Source organism: Gossypium hirsutum, chromosome A13 (assembly GCF_007990345.1).
Source record: "Gossypium hirsutum isolate 1008001.06 chromosome A13, Gossypium_hirsutum_v2.1, whole genome shotgun sequence".
NCBI classification, from domain to species: Eukaryota; Viridiplantae; Streptophyta; class Magnoliopsida; order Malvales; family Malvaceae; genus Gossypium; species Gossypium hirsutum.
This window is the reverse complement of record NC_053436.1, coordinates 93127807-93143630: the sequence shown is the minus strand read 5'-3', so window position 1 is coordinate 93143630 and position 15824 is coordinate 93127807. Positions and strand designations below refer to the sequence as shown.

The following is a 15824-nucleotide window of genomic DNA, read 5'->3' as shown; positions in this document are numbered from 1 at the left end:
TGCCCAGATTTTCGGTGTTAAGAGCATAATTTTATAGGGCTCTAACCTGTCCCACCAAGGGTAAAAATGGTATTTCAGACTATAGTCAAATACAAATTAATCCCGTAAGAAAAATCAAAGTATAATAATTTATTTAGATTCAGTAAAAATATAAAGAATAGCTAAATAAAATTATAAAAATTTAAGAATTTTTTAAATATTTTGTCATATTAAGCCAAGTCTAAACATATTAGCTTTTATTTTATCTTTAAATAGAAAGAGAAATACGCTTTAACGCATTTAAATTTATTTTTTTATATTGCTAACAATGTTAATGTCAATTAATTTAAAATTCAGTAATTTTTTTGCAAAAAAAACTAAAAATATTAGTTTGATAGATAAAATTATAAAAAGTATTTCAGGTATAAATATTTTCAAAAGAATTTCCATTTAATAGTAACATATTATCAGTTTTTAAAGAAATACAAATATTATTATTCATTTATCCATATAAAATATGTACTCTAACTTAATTTAACGTTAATTAAAATAATTTATTTTTTAAAAAATAAATAACGTGTTCTTTTCTTCTATATTTTTAATCATTTTTAGTTTTTTTTTAAATTTCAATTATTTTTACTTATGTGGAGACAATTTTATTTATGTAGAAAAATAAATAATTCTTTTTTCATCTTTAATTTTCTATTTCAATTCTTTTAAAAAAAATAATCTTGATAATGCTATCAGCGGCGGTTATAATTTTTCAATTTTTTTATTTAGATTCGTGTGAAAAAATGATTAAAGTTGTTGTTGAATATATAGATAACATTAGTCCAAATTTCATCATACCTTTCCCTCTCCCCTAATATTATAATTTCTTGCTTTTTTATTTTCACTTTTCATCATTTTTGTTAATTTTCAATTATTGATTTCAATATTTTCAAATTCCAATGTTTCTCTTATGGGGTTTTTTCATATAGTTTCAACGTGTTTGCTCTCTTTTTTTAATTAATTTAATTAAAATTAAATTAAATTAAAGAAAATATTGTATGTAAATGATATTTTAGGATTTTCCTAATATATAATAGATTATATCATAACCATTATCAAAGATAGTAACAGGATTCTTCTCTAATTCAATATATTATTCTCTAAAATACTGTTGTTTACTTTTAATTCTATTGTTTTTCAAATTATAATATTTTTAATAATTGATATTATTTAAAAGAAAAAAGAACTTTTTTCACCCACTTGAATGTGCTTAGAACCTCTAAGATTGCCCTTTGCTATGCCATTCAACGAACAAAATCATATGGAATAGAATGTAGGCCACTTGATGCTAGTTGTCCTTGTTCATCTATAATTTTATTTCATTGATTTTTTAAAAAAATTAATTATAATAACATAATTATGAAATTTTAATATATTGCTAGAAATTAAACAACGGAATTTTAAAATGCATTCCAAAAGATAATAATTTTTTAAGAGAGAAGTAAAAAAGTTGGAAAGCAAGCAGTGACGTGGGCGATGACGCGCGAGATAAAGGATACAAAGGACATTTGACTTTGGGCAGTTATCTGGTCACCCTCATGTACACGTCTCTCGTAGGAGTAGTTTCCTTGACCATTAATTAGTGTTTGACCCCATTATGTAACTGGTTACATCTGAACCTCAACCCATTGAAACAAACCCAAAACGTATTTGATTCAATTATTGATTTTGATTTTTTATTCTTTGCTCCCAATTTCGGAGTCTTTTTCTTTCTGCTTTATTCACTAATTGTCCCCTCAAATATATTTATTTTCTCACTTTAATACCTAATTGTCTTTTATCTCAATTGACGTTAAAAGAAAAATCATTGACATGATGCCACCTTTGTGGCTTTTATATTTTCATAATAATAACTTTCAAAAATTAATATTAGAATTTTATATTTATTTTAATTTAATAATATGGCATAAATGTTTTTACCTCTCCTCCCTCTCCATTTGTGAATTAAGCTAAAACAAAACCTTTTCCTTTCTTTTTCATCTTTTTCATCTTTTTCATTGCCATTCCCATTACAGAAATAAATGGCTATGAACACCCATTAAACCCTCCACAAATTTATGAAATATTTGAAAAATTCGCTTTGGCTCTCAAGATCAAAATTTCCGACTTCTTCACTGTTGGTAATAATTGTAACAACTTCAGCCATCTTTCAGACTTCGATGGATTCTCCCTTCTCGACTCCACTAAAGACTTCATCATCAACCAAAAAATTGTCATTATCAAGTCCGCAAATTCTTCTTCCTCGCTGAATGGTTGTTCTTACCTTGGAACCATCGATACCAAACTTGAAAATCGAGAGGGATTCACTAAGGTTTTAAATCCTCAAATATTTATGAAATTTCTTATAACTAAAAACTATTTAAATTTTAAAAAATATATTTGATACGCTATTAGTAAAGTTTTCAGTATTAACATATATAGTATAGTAAAATAGTAAAATAATAAATATTTACAAAATCGTAACTATTAAATGAAATTATTTATAGTAAAAATACATTCTAATAATGTATCAGATATTCAAATTTAATTTTAATATTAATTTTTAAAATTTAGATTATGCAAATATCAAAGTCACATACGTCATCTCATTGACTGGATTGATTTCTTTTAATGACCATTTATTTTTGGATTAAAAACAAAAATGTTTTAATATTTTAGATATTTAATTGAGAAAAAAAATATCGAATTAAGAAAAAAACATACTTCAAGGGCTAATTTGTGAATTAAACTTTTTTCCTATTATTATTTATATTATATGGTCTAGCTAAAGTTGGTCTGCTCAACATCTACATGCCATTAATAATGTTTGGGCTTTTTACTTTAAAAATAATTTTATTGATGCAAAAAGTTGTTAAACTTTTTTTTTAAAAAGTAATTGAGTTTCTATTTTTTTATACTTAATTAGGTACTTAAATTTTCAAAATACATTGATAAATCTTCAAATATTTTCACAAAAAGCAATTAAACATTTGCTTTTTTCTTCTTTCTTTTTTTTTGCACTCAATTTGGTACTTGAATAGTAAAAATCTACTAAAAAAAGGTTGACCATTAAAGTAAACTACCACTAAATTTTTTTAGTTAAAGCCACTACGTGTCACAACCACGGCGTGACATGTGGTAAAAAATAAAAAATAATAAAACTTATAAAAAATAATTTAAAAAACTTAAAATTGTAAAAAAATTATAAAATATATAGAAATATAGAAAAATTATAAAATTTTATAAATTCATAAGAAAATTATAGAAAAATGTAAAGAATATAAAATTCGTAAAAAATTATAAAAATTATTGTACCAAAAGAAGTATTTTATAATTTTTCTATAACTTTTATTGATTTTTATTTTCTATCATTTTTCGCCACATGTCACGTTATGTTGTGACACGTAATGGCTTTAATTGAAAAAAAACTGGGGGTTGTTAACTTTAATGATTAACGGTTAATGATTAAAGGGCCTTTTTATACATTTTATAAATTTTTTATAAAAGTTATAATTTTTTTTATAATTTTTAATAAAATTTATTTAGTTTATTAAAATTTAGTAACTTTTATTACGCTTTATTTTTTATAATTTTTTACCACGTGTCACACTGTAGTTGTGCCACGGGGTAGCTTTAACTAAAAAATTTAAGGGCGGTTAACTTTAACAGTTGACAATTAAAGTTAACGGTCAAAGGGCCTTTTTGATGTATTTTGACAGTTCAAGTACCCAATTGAATATAAAAAAAAGTAATGAACTTAATTGTTTTTTTTTTAAGTTTGAGGGACTTTTTTATGCATTTTGAAAGTTCAAGTAGCCAATTGAGTGTAAAAAAAAATTAATGGCTTAATTGCTTGTTTTGAAAAAGTTTAAGGGTTTTTTTGACATATTTTGAAAGTTTAAATACTCAATTAAGTACAAAATAAAAAGTGATTAATTGCTTTTTCACTCCCTTATACCTTAAAAATATTTTTCTTTTCAAATTATTCATTTTAATTTTCTTTTCTATTTTTATGCATCTAAATAAACTTTTATCTTTTCTATTATTTAAATAATCCTTATTTTAAATGAAATATTTATTCTTAAAAAGGTTTATTTGTATGTAGATTAAAGGTTGAGGTTTATTTAAATACAAGTTAATTTATTTGGGTGTAAATTATACAGGTAAATTAAATATTAAAATTTATTGAATCTAATAATAAGGCATATTGTATTTTTAAAGAGATATACATATTCATACTTTAAAATTGATATTATTAAAAGAAAGTTAAATATAATCTTTAAAACACAAATAGAAAATACAAATAAAATTAAAGGTTAAAAAATTATTTGGATATAGCGAAAACATAATGCTAGATAAAAGTTATCAATTCATTAATTACTCTTATTATTTTAGTCTTTTCTTAAAATTTTTATAACTGATGTTTTAATTTTTTTATTAAATTAATTTTTATAAAAGTATACTTGAAAAATTCTTCATTCCAAGTTCTTTTTCAAGAAAACAACAACAACAATAACAACAACAATAATAGTAATACAAAGATATGGTATATAGTACAAATGATACATAAATCATTAGAAACTAAGGCTTCGTTTGTTTGTCAGTAAAATGTTTTCCAGAAAATGATTTACTTTTTTGGAAATGATTTACTTTTCTGGTGTTTTGGATGAATCTTTGTAAAATATTTTCTATTGTTTGACAAATTTCCTGAAAATGTTTTCCAGAAAAGCTGTTTTTACATATATTAATAAATTTATATTTTAAATTGTTTTTAAATATATTGCAATGATTTATTTATAAATAAATAAATCAAATTAAATATATAATAATACTCAATTATTAAGAAAAAGAGAAACCCCTATAACATAGGTTTTCCTTGTATACATAATGGAAGTTTATTAGCTAAATATTGATGACCACAAAAACTTTATTGTTCATCAATTTAATTATTTAATAGAGAAATTATTTTTTCTCAGACAAATGTATAATTTGAAGACATTGAAACTAGGAGCTCAAGTCAAAGCTTAAAGCCTTGTATGAATATACAACCAGTGACAATGAACCAATTAATATCTTAAAAAAGCTGTTTTATATTGGTATAGGCTTCAACTTCATGCCATGTTTATCTGTCATGTATCATGCTACTTGTTTTGGATTAGTTAAACTAATCAATCCTTTCTAGATTAAACATCACCATATCTTCAAACCATAACCGGAAATCGCTTTGAGGAAGACATTGAAGACTCTTGATTGCAATATCAGCTTTCTCTTTTGCCAACTCTTGTGCCCTTTCGATTCCCCCGCATTGCTTTACTATTTCGATTGCTTCGTCAAGAGAACCAATCTCGCAGAACTCAAATTCAATGATATCTCTAAGTTTTTGCTTCTTTTTTAGCGCAAAAATTATAGGTGCTGTGAGGTTGCCTTTTGCTAGATCACTACCAACTGGTTTCTCCAGCTGCTCTGTTGATTGTGTAAAATCCAATATGTCATCAACAACTTGGAATGATAGGCCAAGATTCTTTCCATATTCATACATTTTCTTTGTTACACTACAATGGAATATAGAAAAAGCACGAGCAAACTCTTCGAAACCTAGAATTCCATTATGTTTTGTATGAAACAAGTCAAATATCTGCAGTGAAATCAGAAATATATTGACAACAACTCAAGCAATATTATGGTAATAAGAATTATTCTTTCAAGTATGGAGACATTATTAATTAACTTTAGATAAAAATACCCGATCAGCAAATAAACTCTCTTTTTTGTTTGTTTCGAATAACGCCAATTGGAACTCCTCCTGTCAAATAGTAATATAAATAAAACTTAAATGCTACAAAGATGAGAGGGAAAGAACCAACTCAAGACAATGAGTGATCATCAAGCCAAAAAAACTTGACAAACATAAAAAAAGATATCAATTATATAACAAAATGGGAACTATGAAAAAACAAAGACCTTGTTAATCAGCCCATCATCTATGACAGCATTGCTTATCTTCTTGAAAAGCTCATAAAGTGCTTCTATTTCATTTACACTAGCTTCTTGAAGATGAGCAAAAAACAAATTTTAGTAGAATGACTCAAGAAATAAAATAACATAGGCAAAGACTGAACAAATGTTAAATCAAGCAAAAGCATTGAAGTTATCACATAAGCAATATAGAAGAATATTTAAAAAGAAAAGAAAAAATGATAACATATAAACAGTCTCTCTTGCAAGAAGTTCAGGATCAACAAGAACTCTTGATTGCTTGTACAAATCATTATCACATCATTGCAGCACTGAAGCAAATAAATGCTTCAATCCGTCTACGCTCTGCATCATGATATTCTTTTCACATCAATACACTCCATACCTAGGCAACAGCAAAAGAGACCAGAAATCCCATTCATGTCATTCTTTCCATACACTCGATCATTCTAAAAGTAAACAACAGGACTAACCTTTTAACCATTTCCTGATTCTGCTGACTGAATACCAAATATTGGAGTTGGAATCTAATAAAGCCGAAGACCTCAAACTCCAAGTGAAATCAATATATGTCTTATAAAATCAAACCATGATCTTAACCTGTTAACCTACTTGAATTTTCATTTGTCCTAACAGATTTAATAGCATTCCATAAGTGTTTCCCCTTCCTTATTTTTTGTGCATGGAGGAGCACATAAAGAATTAACTTCTCCATGTCTATTTCTCATACATGGGAGATTAACAAAAGACAATCAGGCGACGCACACAACACTATTAATCATGAATCAAGAAACGCAAAGCAGAGGATAAAAATAAGTAATACTACCAATCAAAGAATTAGCCATTTCATCCATTTTACAAAATTAAGGGTGACCACAAATCACCCATCTTTTCTAACATCTATTCCATTCCAGCATTTTAGTATAAAATAGACAATCTAATAAAAAGAAGTGGTTCAAAATCAAATACCCATAAAATCAAACGCATCAAAAGGCCCAATTCAAAAACAAAATTATTAACTCTATCGCAAATTGAACCTCATCAATATCCCAGCTAATCCCATTGAAGCAAATCATTGAAGGGAAATAGACGAAAAAATTTAAGAGAAAAAATCACCAAATTGTTTTGCTTTGGCCGGTAGCTGTGCCAAGGAAGAAGTTGTTCTTGTTCTCGAATCAGCAGTTTTCGCAATTGAAGAATAACTAGTCCTAGCTTTTTTGCTATGCCCTGAGGCATTCCTTTAGTAGGGTTACGCACATTCCTATATTCCTTACCTCTGTGTGTGATATGATGTCGATTCGCCGAGCATAATCCCCTCTTCGCAAGAAAAGGGTTAGGCTTGTAACACCCCAAACCCGGCCCAGACATTACGGCCGAATTCGGCGTGTCACATTGAAGTGTTTTTCGAAAACCATGTTTTCATTGAAAACCCTTCTTAATGTAAAACTCATTTGAGCGTTATTGTAAAACTCATGTTTTAATTAAAAATCTTTGAAAAGAATATTTTCGTTATAGATTAAAGTGAATGGAAGCTGGGCACCAGGTAGGTATCCATAACAGAGGAGGTGAGCCATGAAGGCTGCTTAAGTACCAAGCTCTTCGATTGGATCCAATCCTAGACATGCCCACAACTATTGCCACACTTGGTTATAACGAGTTGAAATTTATTTGAGTTGATATCTTTGATAAACCAATTAATCGTGATGTTGTGTTATTTAAAAACGAGTATCATTTTGAAAACGAGTATCGTTTTGAAAACGCGCCCTAAGTCTAGCCCATTTGAATTATTATCAACTAGTTTAAAGTTACTAAAATAAAATAATCCCAAAAAAGAGAAGAAAATAAAGTTAAAATGGCCTTATTACAACCCAAAAATAAATAATAAATAAGGTAAACTTAAGAAAACCAATCACTTATTTCAAAAGCCCAAAAGCGATCACCGTGGCCACTCTGAATCCTCTTCGGCTCCAAGCCCCCACTTCAAGGCTCACCTGCAAGGTTAAGGAAGGGGGTGAGTTTGGAAACTCATTGTGTAAAGTATCCCAACCAGAGCCCAAATCAGTTCAAGCTTTACTGGGCCTAAGCCCTATTCAGAATTTAGTGTTAACTGGGCCTTAGCCCATATCAATATTAATCTGGGCCATGGCCCCTTACAGTAACAGAGCATACTGGGCCTAGCCCATATCAGTATCAATCTGGGCCGTAGCCCTATACAAGTCGAGATATATTGGGCCTTGCCCATTTCAACACAATTGGGCCCATTTCAATACAGTCTCATATGATTAATGCATGATAACCCCATCCAACCCTGCACTTGCCTTCGTCCATCCCTACACTTCCTGTGGGGAATAAATCATCCACGCCATCCCTACACTTACAGTGTTAGCACCGGTTGCGGCACTAACTATAATCCGCAGCAAAGCTGCTTATATTAGAATATGTGGCACAACCACCAGAACAGGTTCTTCCTCCATAACAAAACCCAACCCCATGCAACAGATATACATGTCATGGCATACAACAAACATAATTAGAATATCATGCATTTCAGTCAAAATTAACCCTAAGGGTATAACGGTCATTTTGCATCTAGGGGTAAAACGAAATTTTCATACTTAGGGGTAGTTTAATAAAATTTACTATTCTAGAGTTTACATACATATTCTAACCATTAACACATTAACAGAAACACTTACCAAGCGTTTTTACCAAATTGGGCCCGTTGGCCCACTAACTCGTTTTCGGCCCATTAAGCCCAAATATACTGAAGTGCACGAAATTGCGCACTCTACAATCATACTGCTTGCGATTACCAAAATTAACAACCAAACCACCTCACAAGCGCTCACACGCTCGTAAGTTCACAAATGCCGGCTTTTCGGCTATTCGGCTTTTCGGCTTTTGTCGATCTAGTCTATGAGTGGGTGTCATTTACACACCTGTTTTATGACGATTCGCTAACGAGATCTCCCCCACGATTAACCTTGTTGATCTTACTAGCCTCCAAATAGATCTTGATCGCTAGCCTTCGATGCGCACATATAAAAAAAAACCGAATGAAAAATACTTAATTTTAATCTTGGCAAAAATCGATAGTCTTCCTAAAGTATTTAGAGGTTTTCAGCTTATCCTCGAATTACTAAATAAAGAAAAAATAAGATCTGAATGCTTACCACCAAAGACGTTCTTGTCAGAAGCGTTTCCAACACTTTTCAAATCTTAGATCCACTGTGAATCTATCTTAATCGCAAGTAGGAAATAGATCTAAAAATTAATTCCCGAATCACTAAAGTATGGATATTTCGGATTTTAGTATAATGAAAAAGAGAAAATAGAAAAATAGAAAAGAGGAGATGACAGTACAAATTCGACTTTGAAGGAAATTAAAGAAGGAAAAGATGAGATAAAAGAAAAGAAAGAAAAGAAGAGTAGAAGAAGATAGGTTCGGTTATTATCGATGAAGGAAAGATGAACAAAAAGGGAATAATTCATAAAAGCCAAAATTAAAAGAACAAATACGGTACTTAATGCTTATTAAAAATTCTTTCTAATTTCAAATTCCCTTGCTTTGCTCCATGAATTAGGCATTTGAAATTCATCCAACCACCTAGCAGCCTTATCCACCGTTTGACCACTTCAGCCTCCTGCCTGGGAAGAGTTTTGGTCCAACTCTACTACTCTCCCACACGCATGCAGCAAAAAGATAATCCGCGCGCTCAGCAACTCGAACCTGGGCCTTCCACACGCATAGGCACGCTGCTGGCCACTATGTCGTAGATTACTCTTGGATATATGACAGTCGCAATTAACTTTAAACCTTACAAGCTGAAGTCTTGGTCCGCCTAAAAACAAACCAAAATAACGCCAGCACCTGAATTCGAACTCATGCCCTCTCAGTCCCTGTAACGCGCTGCTGCCACTGCACTGAAGCTTTTCTCATGTTATAATCTGCTCACTACTAATCTTAAGACTTATCTGCTGCAGTCCCAATTTTGTTTAAAATATAAAACAAAATATGCTACTTACCAGACTCGAACTCCTAACCACATGCACACTCTTAACGCCTACTTGCCACTTGACCACGTGCGTTTTTTGTGTCACCTTTTCTCTTGAAATATTTATAAGGCCTTCTTGCGGAAATTCTTGGTTGTAAAAAAAAAACAACCATTTGCGCACGCCGTGCCTTGAATCCAGGCACCTCCCATGCCTTTCCTAGCGTGCTTAGCCACTGGGCCAGGCGTTCCTCCATGTGAAAATTCAGCCTAATCTATTAATAAGGCCTACTTCCCAGATTTCCTTAAGAGGCCAAATTTAAGAATTTTGTGGGCCGAACCCTGGACTTTTCCCCACACTATAAGCCATTCGTTACTTATTTAATTACCAATAATAATAATTTTATAAATATATCTAATAATAAAAATTTCAAATAATACAGTAAATAAAAATTTTCATAAAATTTTTTCAAACATACATACAGTATATATATATTTTTTTCTAATACTAATAATTTTATCCCATAATACTAATAAAATTTAAAATATCCGTAATAATAAATACAGTAAAAAATTTCTAGTAGTAATTCAAATTTTTTTTCTTAAACGATAATATTTAAAACTTCTTAATTATTCAGGTTTTCTTCTATCCGAATCCCAAACTTAAGGCCCAATTCTTTCTAGGCCCAATTTTTGGGGCGTTACAACTCTATCCCCCTAAAAAAAATTTCGTTCTCGAAATTTCCAACTATCAACTAACTGTATTACTCAAGTCAAACCACTATGCTTCTACTGCGCACTCTAGCTCTAATTGTAAATTAAGTAATTAATACACCATGAGAGAAGTACGTACCAGCATCTGCTTCCGGAGCGTCTCTATTCTCACGGCGACATGCTGCATAGACCAAAGCTGGCTATCTCGCCTCAGCATGTCCCATACCCCTATCTGGTGCTCCATGACCACGACCCATTCCATTGCTACAGCCTCTTGCTGGCTGCTGACCACCCTTCAGCGGCTATATATTACCCGTACCAGTAGTTTGTCCATAATCTGGTCTCCGAGGACACTCTCTGAAACGATGCTCCATCGATCCGCATCTTAAACAGGCTCCAATCCTTTTCCAGCATTCGCCATAATGGTTTTTCCCGCAATCAACACAAGGTTGTAATCTAACAGCAGCAACAGAGGCTTCAGCTCAGACCGGCCCATCTGCCTTAGTACTTTTCCTGTGCCTTTGATCAGAATTGGAGGGCTTTAAATCTATTTTGTTTCTACTCCTTTTCTTTTCCCAGCTCTGGCGCTCAGCGCGCTTCACATGCTCAGCTATTTTAGCTTTCTCTACTAATGTCGCAAAATCTTGCTCCCTCTGTGGAGCTATTAATACCCGTAGACTATCCCGGAGGCCATCCTCGAACCGAACACAACGTTCATACTCTGTTGCTACTATTCCACTGGCATATCGGCTAAGTCGCAAAAACTCTGCCTCATACTCAGCCACAGACTGATCCCCTTGAGTTAAGTTTAAGAATTCCTTCCTCCGGGCATCTACATAGCTTGCCCCAACATACTTCCCTTGAAATGCAGATTTAAAGAATTCCCAGGTAATCCGCTCTGTAGTAACCAAAATTTTCCCGGGATTTGAAATTGAAAATAAATAAATAAATAATTGTTTTTAAACAGTTAATATAACAGTCCATTTACATTGGCCCACTGTTGCTACCCAAAACCCAAAGCAGTCCCGTAGCCCAAATACAGCAAACCTAGACCTAAACAGACTCAGGACTAAAGTGGCCCAACTGGCCCAACTCATTACACCCAGGCATGAAACCCTAGGGTTTCTGCCTATTCCTTCTGACGCCGCAATGTCTTCTAGAAGCTTCGGGGAGCGTCTGTCCAGTTCCCCGAATCAAGACAGTCATCAATGCTCTGCCTATCAGCGCTGTGACCCCTCAACTTCGCCACCATGCATCGCGCCACCATCAGCGCACGAATTACGTCGAAATCATCATACGCCACAATCCAGTGCTAGCCCCATCAGCACGTGGTCAGGGGTACTTGAACGAAATCTTCGTGATTCACCTGCAAGAAAAGGAAATAAATCAAAGCAAAGAGATTAGAATAGGGTTTGGAAAGAAATCTTTCGATATCTTTCCAAATTAGGCAGTGGAATAAGGCTATAAAGCCATTCCTCAAATCTGTGAAAAGAGGACACGGAGATATAGGAGAATACACCAAAAAATATTGTACATCGAGTATTTTTAATAATATACTAGAACTATTTCGTAGAGAAATAAAGGTGACCGATTGTTCTTACTTTACCTTTTTATTTTCTTTTATTTTCTTATAAACAGCATGCATGCATTACATCAAAAATAGAGGGAAAAATCTACCTTTTAGATTGGCACCGAAAAATGAAGTTTTTCAGATCCCGACCGCCGTGTATAGCGGAGTCGGTGACGGCGCGTAAGACTGGGCATGGAGGCCCAATGAAAGGAGCAAACTGGCCTAGGGCCGGAGCTCAAAGGGCAGGAAAGCTTCAGAGGATTTCTTTAGGGTTTTTTTTAAAAAAGTATTTCTAAATGATTTTTTTGGTTATATTTTGGCTTATATAGCCTCAGCAGAACGACACCGTTTTAGCTTAATTCAATAAGCTTAAAACGACGTCGTATTAAGGAGGGGATCCGCGCGTTGACCCTATTACCCGGGGAGGATCCGCATGTTTTTGGAAATTGGGTTAATTACCCAATCGATCCTTCCATCCTTTTTTTAGTTTATAATTACTCTTTATTTATTTATGATTTGGCCCTATTGTTTTATTTTAGTTTCAATTTAGTCCTAACAGTTACTACATTCTGGAAACGGCACCGTATTGGGAATAGGGCAATTTTCCCGATGAGTCCCTTTTGTTTTACGTGTGTTTTAAATAGGACCTTATTTCAGTTTTATTCCATTCAAAATTCACCCATTAATTTTGCTAAACTCTAAATTTAGTCCTATATTTATTTTATTATTCTATATATATTTTATTATTTGTTTTTATTTTAATTTTACTTCCATAAAATTATTTTATAAGTGTTATTTTTATATGTATTATAATTGTTTATTATATATTAATTCTATCATAATTATTATTTTTATATATATTATTATATTTTTACATATATTATATATTTATTTATACATATTATTTTTACGTATTAATTTTCATTATTATATGCTATATTTATTATATTATTTCCCATATATTTTATTATATAATATTTATTATGTTTTACTTGTATATTGCTTATTATTTTATATATAGATATATATATGTTATGTATATTACATATTACCAATTATATTATTTATGTTTATATTATATATATTATTTAAAATTTTGTAAATTGTTATTATTAAATCATATTTTTAACTCATATTATATACACATTTCATCATTAATTAATTATTTATTTATTTATTATATCATTTCATTTTAAATTTATATTATGAATTCTTTTGCATACTTTCAAGCTAATATATTACCATATAATTATTATTCTTTTGTAAATATTCTTGTTATTATATATTATATATTATATATTAAATACTATTTTAAAATTGTTATGAAATATCTTATTTTTAATCATATGCATATTTTGTTAGCAATCAATCATTTTATTTTTTATTAGTTCTTTTGTAGATTTTTATATTGCATGTAACATGTATGTGTTAAATGTTATTTTTATTATTATATGTTATATTTTGTAGACATGTACATTGATATTATACTTTTATTTGCATGTCATATATTATTTAATTATTGCTTTCTTATATATCATGCATTATTTAATTATTACCTTGTATATTTGTATATTTTGTTTATTCATTCTCCATACATGCTATATATATCTTTGTATGCATATTGTTAATATTTGCCATGTATATATAATTTTTATGCATCTAATGTGATCTTCATATTATTGCTATCCTTTTGTTAAAATGCATGTATTATTTATTTACTACAATAATATGTTACTATGTATGATTTATAGTACAATATAATTCCCCACGCATCTTTTTTAAAAAATAAGGTCCCAAAGTTTTCAAAAAAAATATAAAGGCAATGCTTGGTGTTTGAGAATTTCGAGTAAGTAGTGCCCTAACTTATTGGGTTGCAACTTTTCTCGTTAAGTTCGAATAACCAAGTACCCTTCTTAAGTTTTTAAATGTTTTCAACACGTGAGCTACTGTCTTGGAATTGCAAAATAGTATGTCCTAACTTATTGGATGTAGCGTTTTGTTGTTTCGAGATAGGGATTTCTAAAAAGCCAATTTAGTGTCAATACTTTGATACGAATGAACTTTAATTTTTAAAAAAATCAAACTATACTAATTTAAAGAGGATTACATCTTAAAACTTTTTAAATTTCTGACATTAAAGACATTTGATAACCAGTTAGGTACCAATTTTTTTTGGGCGTTATGAGGGTGCTAATCCTTCCTCGTACGTAACCGACTCCCGAACCCGTTCTTTTATTTCGTGGACCAAAACTAATGATTTTAAAACAAAATGTTTTAAAGGTGACCCAATCACACCTAAAAAGATTGGTGGCGACTTCCGTTTTCATTTTTTAAAATCGATTCCCATTTTCCAAAACTCGATTTGAAAATGGTTTCGACAGCTTGGCGACTCCACTGGGGACAAATAAGAGAGTCAAGCCGTGTAATTGATTATCTTTTGTCTTAGTGTCGAAAATTAAAAATTTTAAAATTTAATCCTCTTTGCATTACATATGTTTGTATTATCGCATGTATTTCTATATTCTGATATGCATTGCATTTGCATGACCGTTGTGGTCACACCCTTAAGTGGGAGTGAGAAGCTATGCCTTCGTGAGGTTTTTGCCTCCGTGCAAGATAGTGGATCACTTTCGGGATACATCCATACCTATGGTTTCGTGAGATTTTCATCTCCGTGTAGCCATAGGGAAGTGTATTCCCCTGAACCGAACTTGATTCAAATGAGCCTATAATGGGTAAGAATCGAGGAATCTGCTGGTTTGGGTACCTCAAACTTTAGAACCAACCCCATGTCGAAAGACCGTATGAGCCCAACTTAGTTAGCTTTAAACTTTAGACATTACCCTTATAAGTTATTGTTGAAATTTATTGATATCATGTGATACTGACTATCTCTTTTCTTTTGCTTGCATGTCATTTTGCATTTACAAAGATATCGGTTCACGATCAGTTTCTAAGTTAGGAAGTTTTATTATGGAGAACGGACTTCTTGATAGAGTGGAAGGCAACGCTAACGTCTATAGATGGTCCGAGCAAACTCAACTAGAAAAGGGAGATAGTATTGCTGAGGGATATGTATCGGAGTTGTCAGATTACACTCATATTAGCGTCACGCCGAATAATCTCCAAGAGCTTAAGGCAATTTGGGATCAGTGAGGCCAAGAGACCAAGCAGTTATTCTATGGTAACTATGGAGATTTACCTTACTTGCTTGATGTTCAGATAGACGAACACTTATTCCGAGCCCTTGCTCAGTTTTGGAACCCGGCGTACAGTTGCTTCACTTTTGGGGAAGTAGACATGGTACCTACTGTAGAGGAGTACACTGCTTTACTTTGTTGTCCCCGATTTCAGAATGATAGGATCTATTCCCGAGCTCCTTGTGTCCCTACCTTTTGGAAGAAATTGATGGTTATTACGGGGATGAGCGAGCAGTGGGCCACGGCCCGAATTAAAGAAAAGAGTGAGTGCAAGTACATTTCGTGGGACGCTTTGAAAGATCTGATTCTGACACACCCTGATGAGACGAAGAAGGTAGATGTTTTTGCCTTAAGTTTATATGG

General features: G+C 31.5%; 1 long non-coding RNA gene and 1 pseudogene across 1 annotated transcript; both read right to left on the bottom strand.

The window, feature by feature from the left end:
* Nucleotides 1–5009: 5009 nt before the first annotated feature.
* On the bottom strand, nucleotides 5010–7483 carry LOC107898019 (solanesyl diphosphate synthase 1, chloroplastic-like; annotated as a pseudogene).
* A 348-nt stretch (nucleotides 7484–7831) lies between these two features.
* LOC121212473 (uncharacterized) lies at nucleotides 7832–9757 on the bottom strand. Its single transcript, XR_005907707.1, has 3 exons — nucleotides 9159–9757; nucleotides 8925–9011; nucleotides 7832–7976 (listed from the first exon to the last, which is right to left on the bottom strand). It is a non-coding gene; the product is annotated as an uncharacterized lncRNA (long non-coding RNA).
* Between the last annotated feature and the right edge of the window lie 6067 nt (nucleotides 9758–15824).